The sequence below is a fragment of the Ursus arctos genome, unplaced genomic scaffold, assembly GCF_023065955.2.
Source record: "Ursus arctos isolate Adak ecotype North America unplaced genomic scaffold, UrsArc2.0 scaffold_4, whole genome shotgun sequence".
Classification (NCBI taxonomy): domain Eukaryota; kingdom Metazoa; phylum Chordata; class Mammalia; order Carnivora; family Ursidae; genus Ursus; species Ursus arctos.
This window is the reverse complement of record NW_026623056.1, coordinates 16,230,158-16,242,837: the sequence shown is the minus strand read 5'-3', so window position 1 is coordinate 16,242,837 and position 12,680 is coordinate 16,230,158. Positions and strand designations below refer to the sequence as shown.

The 12,680-nt window shown below is 39.6% G+C and overlaps 1 protein-coding gene across 6 annotated transcripts in view; it reads right to left on the bottom strand.

The window, feature by feature from the left end:
• YEATS2 (YEATS domain containing 2) overlaps window positions 1-12,680 on the bottom strand; it is a 105,603-nt gene that overhangs the window by 88,189 nt on the left and 4,734 nt on the right. The window contains exon 1 of one of the 6 annotated variants that reach the window (XM_044383795.3): window positions 6,715-7,026. The exons of 4 other annotated variants lie outside the window; for them this stretch is intronic. The gene's annotated coding sequence lies outside the window, so the exon portion shown is untranslated. Of the gene's footprint in view, window positions 1-6,714; window positions 7,027-12,680 lie in introns of those variants that run through there. One more of the 6 variants, XM_048214849.2, reaches the window with a different exon arrangement.

Genomic DNA, 12,680 nt, shown 5'->3' with positions numbered 1-12,680 from the left:
CTCAGTCTTTCCATAGGGTTTTGGTTTTGTTTGTTTTTAAGTAAGCTCTACGCCCAACTTGGGGCTTGAACTCACAATCCCAAGATCAAGAGCCATATGCTCTACCACCTGAGCCAACCAGGCACCCCTCCTTAGGGTTTTTGAACTTAAGGTTCCCTCTACCTGGAATGCTTTCCCCAGATTAGCGTTACTGGATCACAGCTCAAATGCCTACCTTATTAAAGAAGGCCTTCCGTGTTTATACTATCCCACATAGCTTTCCCTATCTTCCCCTCCAATGTTCCTGCAAGCTCTCAAAAAATTATTTGTTGAACAAATAAATGAAGGGATAACTTAACTACATGCCAAAATATAAATACCCACAGGGAACATAACTACTAGCTTATGGTAACTTTTATCACTCCTAATACTTGTAAGTCTATTTGATATTATTACATTTTCAAAGGTATGATAGCTAAATGTTTAAAATAAAGGGATAGTCAAAGTTTGTGGTTTTTAAAAATTTTTTTAAGTAGGTTCCATGGTGGATTCCAACGTGGGGCTTGAACTCATGACGCTGAGACCAAGACCTGAGCTGAAATCAAGAGTCAGACACTTAAAGGGCTGAGCCACCCAGGTGCCCCAAGAGCCACCCAGGTGCTCCAGGATATGCAAAGTTGTTATATACAGTTACATGTAGATGACATAGCTGGCATGGTATGATTAATAACAAATAGGATAATCTCACACACACATTTAATAAAGATTATGTTACTATTAAAGGACACAAAGATATGCCATAAACTAGACATCAAACAACATGTCAAAACATAAGAAATAAACCAGAAATACAAGGAACATTTAAGGAAATCACAATCACTACAGGGGAATTTGAACATATGTCTCTCAGAAATTTAAAAGATCAAGGAGACAACAGATAAAAATACAGAGAGTATAGATAATGCAATTTACAAGCCAGATTTAACAGCTACATACAGAGGCGCCTGGCTGGCTCAGGCAGTACAGAGCACGACTCTTGAACTCAGGGTTGTGAGTTCACGCCCCACATTGGGTGTGGAGCCCAATTAAAAAAAATTTAAAAATTTTAAAAAAAAGACAGCTACATACAACAGAGCATTCTCTGAACGCAACAGAGAATACTGTTTAAAATATCTATAAAAGTCATTAAAATGAAATCAGGGGGCCTGGGTGGCTCAGTCGGTTAAGCGTCTGCCTTCAGCTCAGGTCATGATCCCAGGGTCCTGGGATAGAACCCCGCATTGGGCTCCCTGCTCAGTGGTAAGCCTGTTTCTCCCTCTCCCTCTGCTGCTCCCCCTGCTTGTACTCTCTCTCTCTCTCTCTCTGAAAAAAATAAAATCTTAAAAAAAAATTAAATCATAAGATGGAATATGAAGTCACGATTATTACAAAACATGGAAATGTTATGGCCATATAACATCTGATCCTAATAAAATTAAATAGGAAATCATTAACAAGAACTCACCTTGATATGAAAAACAAAATATTTCTTTTTTTTTTTTTTTTTTAAAGATTTTATTTATTTATTTAACAGAGACAGCCAGCGAGAGAGGGAACACAAGCAGGGGGAGTGGGAGAGAAAGAAGCAGGCTCCTAGCGGAGGAGCCTGATGTGGGGCTCGATCCCAGAATGCTGGGATCACGCCCTGAGCCGAAGGCAGATGCTTAACGACTGCGCCACCCAGGCGCCCCATAAATATTTCTAAATAACTCTTGGCTCAAAGAGAAAATTAAAATAAGACTATTTTAAAATTATCAACAAAGAGAACACTATTTCTAAACCTATGAAGATGTGGTCAAAGGCATCGGCAGAGAAAAATGACAAACCAGTTTTCATTTGTGAATACAGATACAAATCCAATCCAGCAGCGTAATTTTTTTAAAGGTTTTATTTATTTATTTGAGGGAGAGAGAGAGAGAATGAGCAGGGGGAGGGGCAGAGTGAGGGAAAGGGAGAAGCAGACACCCCACTGAGGGCAAAGCTCCACATGGGGCGATCCAAAGACACTGAGATCAGGACCTGAGCCAAACTCAGATGTTCAACCAACTGAGCCACCCAAGTGCCCCCAATCCAGCAGGGTATTAGAAAAATAGAAAAGTAACTAGAAGCTTTTATTACCAGCAACAAAGTATTAGGGAGATCTAGAAGCAAGCTGACTTGCACTGCACTTGTCTAATGTTGAACCTTTAGGAATATATTAACGCAACTGACTTTCAGCAATCCAACTATATACGATCCATTTCGTAATTTACATATTGGAAATTTAAAATAGCAGCTTTTACCCCAACACCATCTAAGGCTTCCTGAAGACTGCCCAATGTGTATTATAAGAAAAAACATCCATTTTAATATTATACTGAGAAAAATCATTTGGCATTAAGAGTCCTATCAAAAAAAAATCAAAATATAGGGGTGCTGGCTTGCTCAGTTGGAAGAGTCGTGTGACTCTTGATCTCATGGTTGTGAGTTTGAGCCCCACATTGGGTGCAGAGGTTACTAAAAAAAAAAAAACTTTAAAAAAAAAAATCAAAATATATTTCAATGTCAATTTAAATTTTTTCATCTATTTGAAGATTAGTCATAGAACTGTCATCTCCCATTGACACAGGTAACTGAAAATATACACGGGTAATTTTCTCCCCCAAATCATGCTTTTTTTCACAATACAAGTAGGGTATTATACAAAAGATTCAGATCAAGGGAAATCTAAAAGGGAGAAGATTCTGTTTTGATTTTAAGTTGGTACTGACAAAAACTCCGTATCCTAATTATTCTAAGCCAGATTTTATACACAAAACCATTTGAATATACTCTCATTTGTTGATCAACATAATCACTATTTCTTCAACTCATCTGGTATAGGAAAAAAATAGGCCTTTAAGTAAAAATACTCACAATTTTACACTGGACCAGAATGGTGGGGAGCTGACCAGAGGACGGTAGTTAGCATCTGATGTGGGCTATTCCCAGTATGACATGTAAAGAGCTGAGCAGAACAGAAAAACTAGATAGCTGAGCTCAAAAAAATTGTGTTACTGGGGTGCCTGGGTGGCTTAGTCAGTTAAGCATCTGACTCTTGGTTCTGGTTCATGTCATGATCTCATGGATCATGGAATCAAGTCCCAGGTTGGGCTCAGCGCTCAGTGGGGAGTCCGCTTGAACATTCTCGCCCTCTGCCCCTCCCCCCCACTTTCTCTCTCTCTCTCTCTTAAAAAAAAAAAGATTGTGTTATGATTTAAGTATTACATATTTCCAGGTCAAAAATACACACTTTCCCATTATAAATGAAATTGCTAAAGACCGTACAAGTTGCTATATAAGGTCAGCCCCAAAATCCACTCAGGCCAGTACTTTCCCTCCAATCTGCAAAGCAACATGTAAAAGACTTTAGAATAAAACAGCTATTCTAAATTATCCACGCCACTGCTTCTATGCATTAGTGCAAAAACTGGAGACAGCTGGCCTCAGGTAAATTTTACTCTTCCTTTACCCCACCACTTCAACATACCTTCTCTCTGAACAGAGTGAGCTATTTGAAATGTTTAAGAGTTTCGCGATATTTAAGGCAAAATCTGAAGGTGACAGAAGGAAGGACATATAGAGGCACCTGGCTGGCTCAGTTGAAGGAGCACGTGACTCTTGATCTCAGGGTAATGGGTTCAAGCCCCATGTTGGGTGTAGATTGCTTGAATGAATGAATAAATAAATAAATAAGCAAACTTTACAAAAAGAAAAGAGAGAAAGAAGGGAGGCCATATAACCTTCCAGTGATTTCCCCGGTGGCACTTTCAGACAAAGATCACTGAGTGAAGTCTTTTTTCCAAGAGAAGCAAAAGAAAACAAAGCTTGTCTACAAATCCAGGTTGAAAGGGACAGGAAGAAACTGGACGAGATCAAGATTGTGTCAAATTCTTGGACACAGTCACTGAGAATATATAAATTGAGCCAAATCTTGCACACTTCACTAAGTAGGGATTTTTCGCTGGAGCTTTCAAATGAACAATAAATTCTATGGGGATAAGCCTCATGCTTTTCTATGTGAAGCTGAGATTCTAAAAAGGAAACAAGTACCTTAAAACATGAGACTTTTTCTTTTTTTTGAGAGAGAGAAAGAGCGCCAGAGGGAGAGAAAGAGAGAATCCCAAGCAGCCTCCACACCCAGCTTGTAAGCCCAACCCAGGGCTCAATCCCACAACCCTGAGATGAGGACCCAAGCAGAAATCAAGAGCTGGAAGCCCAACCAATTGGGCCACCCAGGTACCCGAACATGAAACATTTTTTAGAAAATTGGTTGTTCTTGGGGCGCCTGGGTGGCACAGCGGTTAAGCATCTGCCTTTGGCTCAGGGCGTGATCCCGGCATTATGGGATCGAGCCCCAGATCAGGCTCCTCCGCTATGAGCCTGCTTCTTCCTCTCTCACTCCCCCTGCTTGTGTTCCCTCTCTCACTGGCTCTCTCTCTCTCTGTCAAATAAATAAATAAAATCTTAAAAAAAAAAAAAATTGGTTGTTCTTTAAATCAACACTCCCTAGTCTAAAAAACCAGCTATTGATAAAAATTTTCTGGAATTAGATGGAATAGTAATGGTTGCACAAAGTTGTGAATCTACTAAAATAAAAACAAAAACACTGAGTTTTGTACTTTAAAAGAGTGAATTTTACAGTATGTGAATTAGACCTCAAAAGACAAAATAGGGGCACCTGTCTGGCTTAGTCAGAGGAGCATGTGACTCCTGATCTCAGGGTCATGAGTTCAAGCCCCACGCTGGGTGCAGAGATTACTTAATATAAATTTTTTCCTTTTTAAGTTTAAATACAATTAATTAAACATATAGAGTATTATTAGTTTCAGAGGTAGAGTTCAGTGATTCATCAGTCTTATGTAACACCCAGTGCTCATTACATCAAGTGCCCTCCTTAATGTCCATCACCCAATTACCCCATCTCCCTACTCCCCCCTCACCAGCAACCCTGTTTGTTTCCTATGATTAAGAATCTCTTATGTTTTGTCTCCCCCTCTGATTTCATCTTGTTTTATTTTTTCCTCCTTTCCACTATGCCCCTCTTTTATTTCTTAAATTCCACATATGAGTGAAATCAAATGATAACTGTCTTTCTCTGACTTATTTTGCTTAGCATAATATCCTCCCTTTCCATCCAATAAATTTTTTTAAGTCATTACAAAAAATAACAATGATAGAGGTGCCTGGCTGGCTCAGTTGGTAGAGCATGCAACTCTTTTTTCCCCCAAAGATTTATTTATTTTGCAAGAGTGAGAGCATGCGGGGGGTGCGGGGGGAATGCAAAGCACAGGAGAGGGAGAGAGACCCTTAAGCCGACTCCATGCTGAGCACAGAGTCCAAAGCAGGGCTCAACCTCACAACCCTGAGATCACAACCTGAGCTGAAACCGAGAGTCAGAGGGTGCAACTCTTGATCTTCGAGTTGTAGGTTCAAGTCCCACAATGGGTGTAGAAATTACTTAAAAAATTAAATATTAAGAAAAAATGATAAACCCTGGGGCACTTAGGTGGCTCAGTCAGTTGAGTGTCTGCCTTTGGCTCAGGTCATGATCTCAAGAGTCCTGGAATCAAGCCCCATGTCCAGCTCTGTGCTCAGCAGGGAGTCTGCTTCTCTCTCTCCCTCTGCCCCTCCCCCTGCTCGTGCTCTCTTTCTCTCAAATATTAAAAAAAAAAAATTATAAACCCAATACACATTAACCTTAAACAAATCTATTTACACATTGTCCCTCCCCAAGAATGTGAGTGCACGCTATATGTACATTTGCAAGGGGGCAGAGAAGTCAGTTGGGTAATCAACATTAGAAAGACTGGTCTGGGGTGGGGAGGGCATGGATTGGTAATACTTTTAAATTTGATTTTATCAAAAAATAGTTCAGATATTCAAAAAATATAAAATGATCAGTGAGGGGAGTACTGGAAAACATTTAAAAGTGTAAGTAATTTCCTATTTCTTAAGCTGAGTGGTAGCTAAGCAGGTTTTTACAGCTTCATTATTATTCTTTTACTTCCTGGAGAGCCTGGATGTCTCAGTAACGATCCCAGGGTCCCAGGATAGAGCCCCATGTCAGGTGAGGGGGGGGGGTCTGCTTCTCCTTCTCCCTCTGCCCCTCCCCCCAACTCGTGCTCTCTCTCCCATGCTCTCTCTCTCAAATATATAAAATGTTAAAAAAAATACCTCCTTATATATGCTATTTAGTATATATGATGTTTTAAAAATTAAACTTAAATAATGAGGGGCGCCTGGGTGGCTCAGTCGGTTAAGTGTCTGCCTTCAGCTCAGGTCATGACCTCCAGGTCCTGGGATTGAGCCCCAGGACCTGGGATCAAGCCCCTGCATCAGGTTCCCTGCTCAGCAGGGAGTCTGCTTCTCCCCCCCCCCACTGATTGTTCACTCTCTCTCTCAAATAAATAAAATCTAAAAAAAAAAAAAAGAAATTATGTACATTCATACTATGGAATAAATCAGTTCCACTACAATGTGACAGATAACATTCCTAAAAATCACCATGCTGTGTAAAACAATAAAACCACAAAGCAAGGGAAAATGGGGTTAAGGACACAACATTCAAAAATGTCATGAGTGACATAAAAAAGGGAATCTAATAAAAACAGTAGCACAGTTTCACACATTAAATGGTTACAAAATACATAAATGCTACAATATATGGCACTTCACCTTGAAAAAGACATCAGTTTGCTTGTGGAAGTGGGCACTGAAAGGTTACAGCTTGTGTGTTACTGTGAAGTGGTAGAAGGAAGTAATCTGAAATCAACAGAAAGCTGCAGCACCAGATGTGGCTCAGAACAGAGAAGTTAAGTGGAGGTCGCAGGAAGGTATCTGCAAGGCTGCGCCTGCGTGTGGCTGTGTAGTCCCTTCTGTGGCTCAGTTCAGGAAACTTCAGTTTTCTGCATTCACCTAGCATTTCTTGCAGAAGAAATCATATAAGCAAATGTGAAATTCACATTATACTCAAATAGTTCCCTAATATATTAATTGCATTGGAGCAAATTCATGTTTTCTTAAAGCAAAACTGACAGACTGAAACGCAGCCATGAAAAAGAATGTGCCAATATGGAAGTACCTCCAAAATGCACTGTGAAATGAAAAAAAGCAAGGTATAGAATAATATGTGTACTTTGGGCGCCTGGGTAGTGCAGTCGTTAAAGCGTCTGCCTTCGGCTCAGGGCGTGATCCCGGCGTTCTGGGATCGAGTCCCACGTCGGGCTCCTCTGCTGGGAGCCTGCTTCTTCCTCTCCCACTCCCCCTGCTTGTGTTCCCTCTCTCGCTGGCTGTCTCTCTGTCACATAAATAAATAAAATCTTAAAAAAAAAAAAAAAGAAGAAGAATATGTGTACTTTGATTCCTTCTGTGTAAACTAGGTAAGAAAAAAAGATCTAAAAAAAAATGCTGGTATATGCCTGTGTAGGTTTTCCTGGAAGAAAATATTAAAAATATTTAAAAATGATTAACAACAGCTGCCCCTGGGTAGTGTATTTTGGTTTTTATGTTATTCCTGACTACAACACTTGAATTTTCTAACTCTGTTCATGCATTACTTTAGGGAGGAAAATGGCCAAAGGACTAATCTGGGAGATGGATTATAGTTTTACCCTGCTATCTGAAAGTGCAGCATTCCTATGAAACCTTTCCTAAATTAAAATGGTGTATCCCCCACTTTCTGGAAGTTCACATTACACTACCTCACTTTTTCAAAAACCAACATCAGTACCTGATTCTTTAACTGGAAGAAATCAGAAGAGGATTTTTGCTTTTATGAAAAAAGCCATGACCATCTTTCTTTGTAAAACCCAAGTGGCATAACATGAACTTTCAGAAAGCAGGGGTACCTATACAGAGGTCTTTATGTCTTTGTTTTCTTCTTCACTAAATGTTCAAAAGAACACAACTACAGAGTGTGGAACAACTGGAACGCTCATTCATTGCTGCCGGGAATGTAAAGTACTACAACCATTTTGGAAAACTGTTTGGCAGTTTCTTAAAAAGTTAAAGATACCCTACCACATGACCCAGCCATTCCACTCCTAGATGTTTACCCAAGAGAAATAAAAGCATATGTCCACACAAAAACTTGTAAGCACATATTCACAGCAAGTTTATTTTCGGGAGTCAAAAATTAGAAACAATCCAAATGTCCCTTAATAGGTGAACAGATAAACAAATTGTGATATATCCATACAACAGAATATCATTCATCAATAAAAAGGAATGAACTCATACATGGAGCAAGTTAATCTGAGTTAATCTCAAAATGATGCTGAGTGAAAGAAGCCAGTTTACGAAAAAGTACATACTAGAATCATTCCATTTATATAAAATGCAAACTAGTCTGCAGTGACAGAAAGCTCATCACTGGTTGCCAGGGGAAGGGACAATGACAGGAAGAGGGGAGAGAGATTATAAAAGGGCATAAGAAAAATTTGTGGGATGATACATATGTTTACTACCTTGATTGTGGTGATGGTTTCATAGGCGTATAAATCTGTTGAAACTTTCTAAATTGCACGCTTTGTGCATTTGTGGATGCCAATTGTACCTTGATGACACTATTTACAAACACACACAACTGGGGTGCCTGGGTGGCTCACGACTTGAACATCCAGCTCTTGGTTTCGGCTTGGGTTGTGAGATAGAGCTCAGCATTGGCTCCGCAGCACGGAGTCCGCTGGAGATTCTCTTGCTCCCTCTTTCTCTCTTCCCTCTCCCTCCCCCTCCACCATTCTCCCCTTCTCCCTGCATGCTAATAAATAAATAAAATCTTCAAAAACAACATACAGACAGACACACACAACTATTGAATAGTCTGCCAAAAAAAAATATAAAGAATACACAATGGGAACCTCATACATTGTTGGTGAAAATGTAAAATGGTGCAGCTGCTGTGGAAAAGTTTGGCAGTTCCTTAAAACGTTAAACAGAATCGGGGTGCCTGGCAGGCTCAGTTGGAAGTGCTTGCAACTCTTGATAGAAGGGTTGTGAATTTGAGCTCCACGTTGGGTGTAGAGATATTACAAAACAAAACAAAACAAAACAAAACACTAAACAACTTAAAAAAAAAAGTTAAACAGATTTACCATATGACCTAGCAATTCCGTCGCTAGTTATATATCCAAGAGAACTGAAAGACATGTCCACATAAAAACCTACATGTAAATGCTCATAACAGCATTATTCGCAATAGTGAAAAAGTATGAACAACCCAAATATCTATCAACTGATGACTAGACAAAATGGTATATATGTACACAGAATATTATTAAGCAATAAAAAATAATAAGGTACTGACACATGCTACACCACAGATGGACTGAATACAGCATGCTAAGTGAAAGAAGCCAGATACTAAAGGCCACATGTTATACGATCCTATTTACATGAAATGTGGGGAGAGGGGGGAATCAGAACTGCCTGCTAATAGGTATGGGGTTTCCTTTTGGGGTAACGGAAATATTTTGGAATTAGATGGTAGAAATGGTTGCATAACCTTGTAAATATACTAAAAACCAATAAATTATGCATTAGATGAACTTTACATTATGTGAATTATATCTCAATTTTAAAAAATATACACACTCTTGGAGCACCTGGGTAGCACAGGCAGTTGAGTATTCAACTCTTGGTTTCAGCTGGGGTGGTGATCTCACAGTCATGAGCTCAAGGCCCACCGCTGGTCCACACTCAATGCAGAGTCAGCTTGAGACTCTCTCTCCCTCTCCCTCTGCCCCCTGCCCCTCAGCTTGTGCTCATGTGCTCTCTCTCTAAAATAAATAAATAATTTTTAAAGAATTTTATTTATGAGAGAGAGAGAGCATGAGAGGGGTGAGGGGCAGGGAGAGAAGTAGGCTCTCCGCTGAGCAGGGAGCCTGACACAGGGCTCAATCCTGGGACTCTGGGATCATGACCTTAGCCAAAGGCTGACGTTTAACCGACCAAGCCACCCAGTTGCCCCAGTAAATAAATCTTAAAAAAAAAAAAAAAAAAAAAGTATACACACTCTAGTGGCACTAGGTGGTGCATCACTTGGGCATCTGACTCTTGGTTTCTGCTGGGGTCATGAACTCTGGCTCTTGCAATGGAGCCCTGCATCAGGCTCTGCACTCAGTGTGGAGTCAGCCTGGGTTTCTCATTCCCTCTCTCTCCCCACTGCTCATGCATGCGCACACACTCTAGTGCTCTCTAATAAATACACAAATCTTAAAAAAAAAAAAAAAAAAGTACGCATGCTCTTTTTTTTTTTTTTTTTAAGAATTTATTTCTTTATTTTAGAGAGAGAAAGAGAGAGATGGCCCGAGTGGTAGGGGCAGAGGGAGAGGGAGAGAGAATCTCAATCTCCACGCTGAGCATGAAGCCCGATGCAGGGCTGCACCCCAGGGCTCTGAGATCATGACCTGAGCCAAAACCAAGAGTCGGACGCTTAACCGACTGCACCAGCCAGGCACCTCTGAAACTAATTTTTAAGAAACAAAAAGATAACAATCACTAATGTGTCCATAACTAAATGAACAAAAACATATAAATCAAGCTGAAGTACCTGGCATTCTCTTTACTCCCTGGCATTCTCCTCACCCTCAGCCTTCACTACCAACACATAACAGGTCTCCCCACACACACCCTTATAGCTCATTCTTCAGGTAAACAGAATAAACAATTCTTGGCTGGAGAACTAGTTCTATCTCTCTTTGTCTGCAGTCATCAAAGTTCACATGCCTGAACACAATTATCTTTCAATGGATTCATATTTCACCTCTACCTTCTCTCTTGCTTCCTGAAATGCTATTCATCTTTCAAGAATCAAATCAAATTCCAACTCATCCACAAAGTACACTCCGGTCTGCAAAAACTTTTTTTCTAACTTACAGAACAGATGTTATAGAAACAATTTGCTTCCTACGTCTTATTTTCTATGAGGGAAAAATGCACTGACCCTTACCCTCTATTTGGTAGCAGTGTAGAAAACAGGAATAAAAGGGGAGCAAGACAGGGGCGCCTGGGTGGCTCAGTTGTTAAGCGTCTGCCTTCCGCTCAGGGCGTGATCCCAGGGTCCTGGGATTGAGCCCCGCATCGGGCTCCCTGCTCCGCTGGGAGCCTGCTTCTTCCTCTCCCACTCCCCCTGCTTGTGTTCCCTCTCTTGCTGGCTCTCTTTCTGTCAAATAAATAAAATCTCAAAAAAAAAAGGGGGGGGCAGGATAAAAGGCAGGGAGATGGGGGTCAATTCAAGGATTGGCAATGAAAATTCAGATAAAAATCTCTGGTTAAACGAGAATCCTCTGAGAATCTATCCTAAGAAACTAAGAATAAATGAATTCAGAAAAGTAGCGGGATCGTCAACACACAAAAATCAGTTACATTTCTATACATAGTGAAAAATCTGAAAAGGAAATTACAAAAACAATTCCACTTATAATAGCATTGAAATGAATAAAATACAGTTGACCTTTCAATAATGCAAGGATTGGGGGCACTACCCCCACACAGTCAAAAATCTCCCCCCAAATTTAACTACTAATAGGCTACAGTTGACCAGAAGCCTTACCAGTAACACAAACAATGAACAAATATTTTGTATGTTATATTATATACTGTATTCTTACAATAAAATAAGCTAGAGAAAATATTAAAATCATGAAGAGAAAACACATTTAGAGTACTGCATCAAAAAAACTCCACATATAAGTGGAGCCACACAATTCAAACCTGTGTGGTTCAGAGGTCAACTGTACTTAGGAATTAATTTAACCAAGGAGGTGAAAGACTTATGCAATGAAAACTACAAAACACTGCTGAAAGAAATTAAAAACAATATAGCTAACTAAATGGAAATACATCTCATGCTTACAGATTGGAAAATATTGCTTAAAAATCAGTACTACCCAAAGCCATCTATAAATTGATGCAATCCCTATCACAATCCCAATGACTTTTTTTTGTAGAAATAGAAAAACCCATCCTAAAAGTCATATGGAATATCAAGGGACTCTGACCAAAACAATCTTGAAAAAGAACAAAACTGAAGGACTCACACCTCCTGATTTCAAAATGTACTAGAAGCTATAGTAATCAAAACAGTGGGTTATTGCCATAAACAGAAATATACAGACCAATGGAACAGAATAGAGAACCCAGAATTAAGCTTTGTATATATGGTCAGATGAATTTTTACAAGAATGCCAAGACCATTCAACTGGGAAGGGACAGTCTTTTCAACAAATGGTGCTGGAAAAACTGAGTATCTACGTGCAGAAGAATGAAGTTGGACCCTTACCTAACAACATATACAACATTAACTCAAGATGGATCAAAGGCTTAAGTGTAAACTTAAACTCTTAAAAGCTTCACAACATTGGATTTGCAAAGATTTCTTAGATATGACCCCAAAGGCACAGGTAATAAAAAAGAAATTGGACTTCATGAAAATTTTAAAACTTTGTGCATCAAAAAACACTATCAACAGAGTAAAAAGGCAAGTCACAAAAGGAGAAAATATTTGCAAATCATATATCCAATAAGAGATTCCTATCCAGAATATATAGAGAGAACTTCTAAAACTCAAAGCAACAAAAAACTTGACTCAAAGTAGGCAAAAGATTTGAATAAACTTTTCTCCAATGGTATACAAATGACCA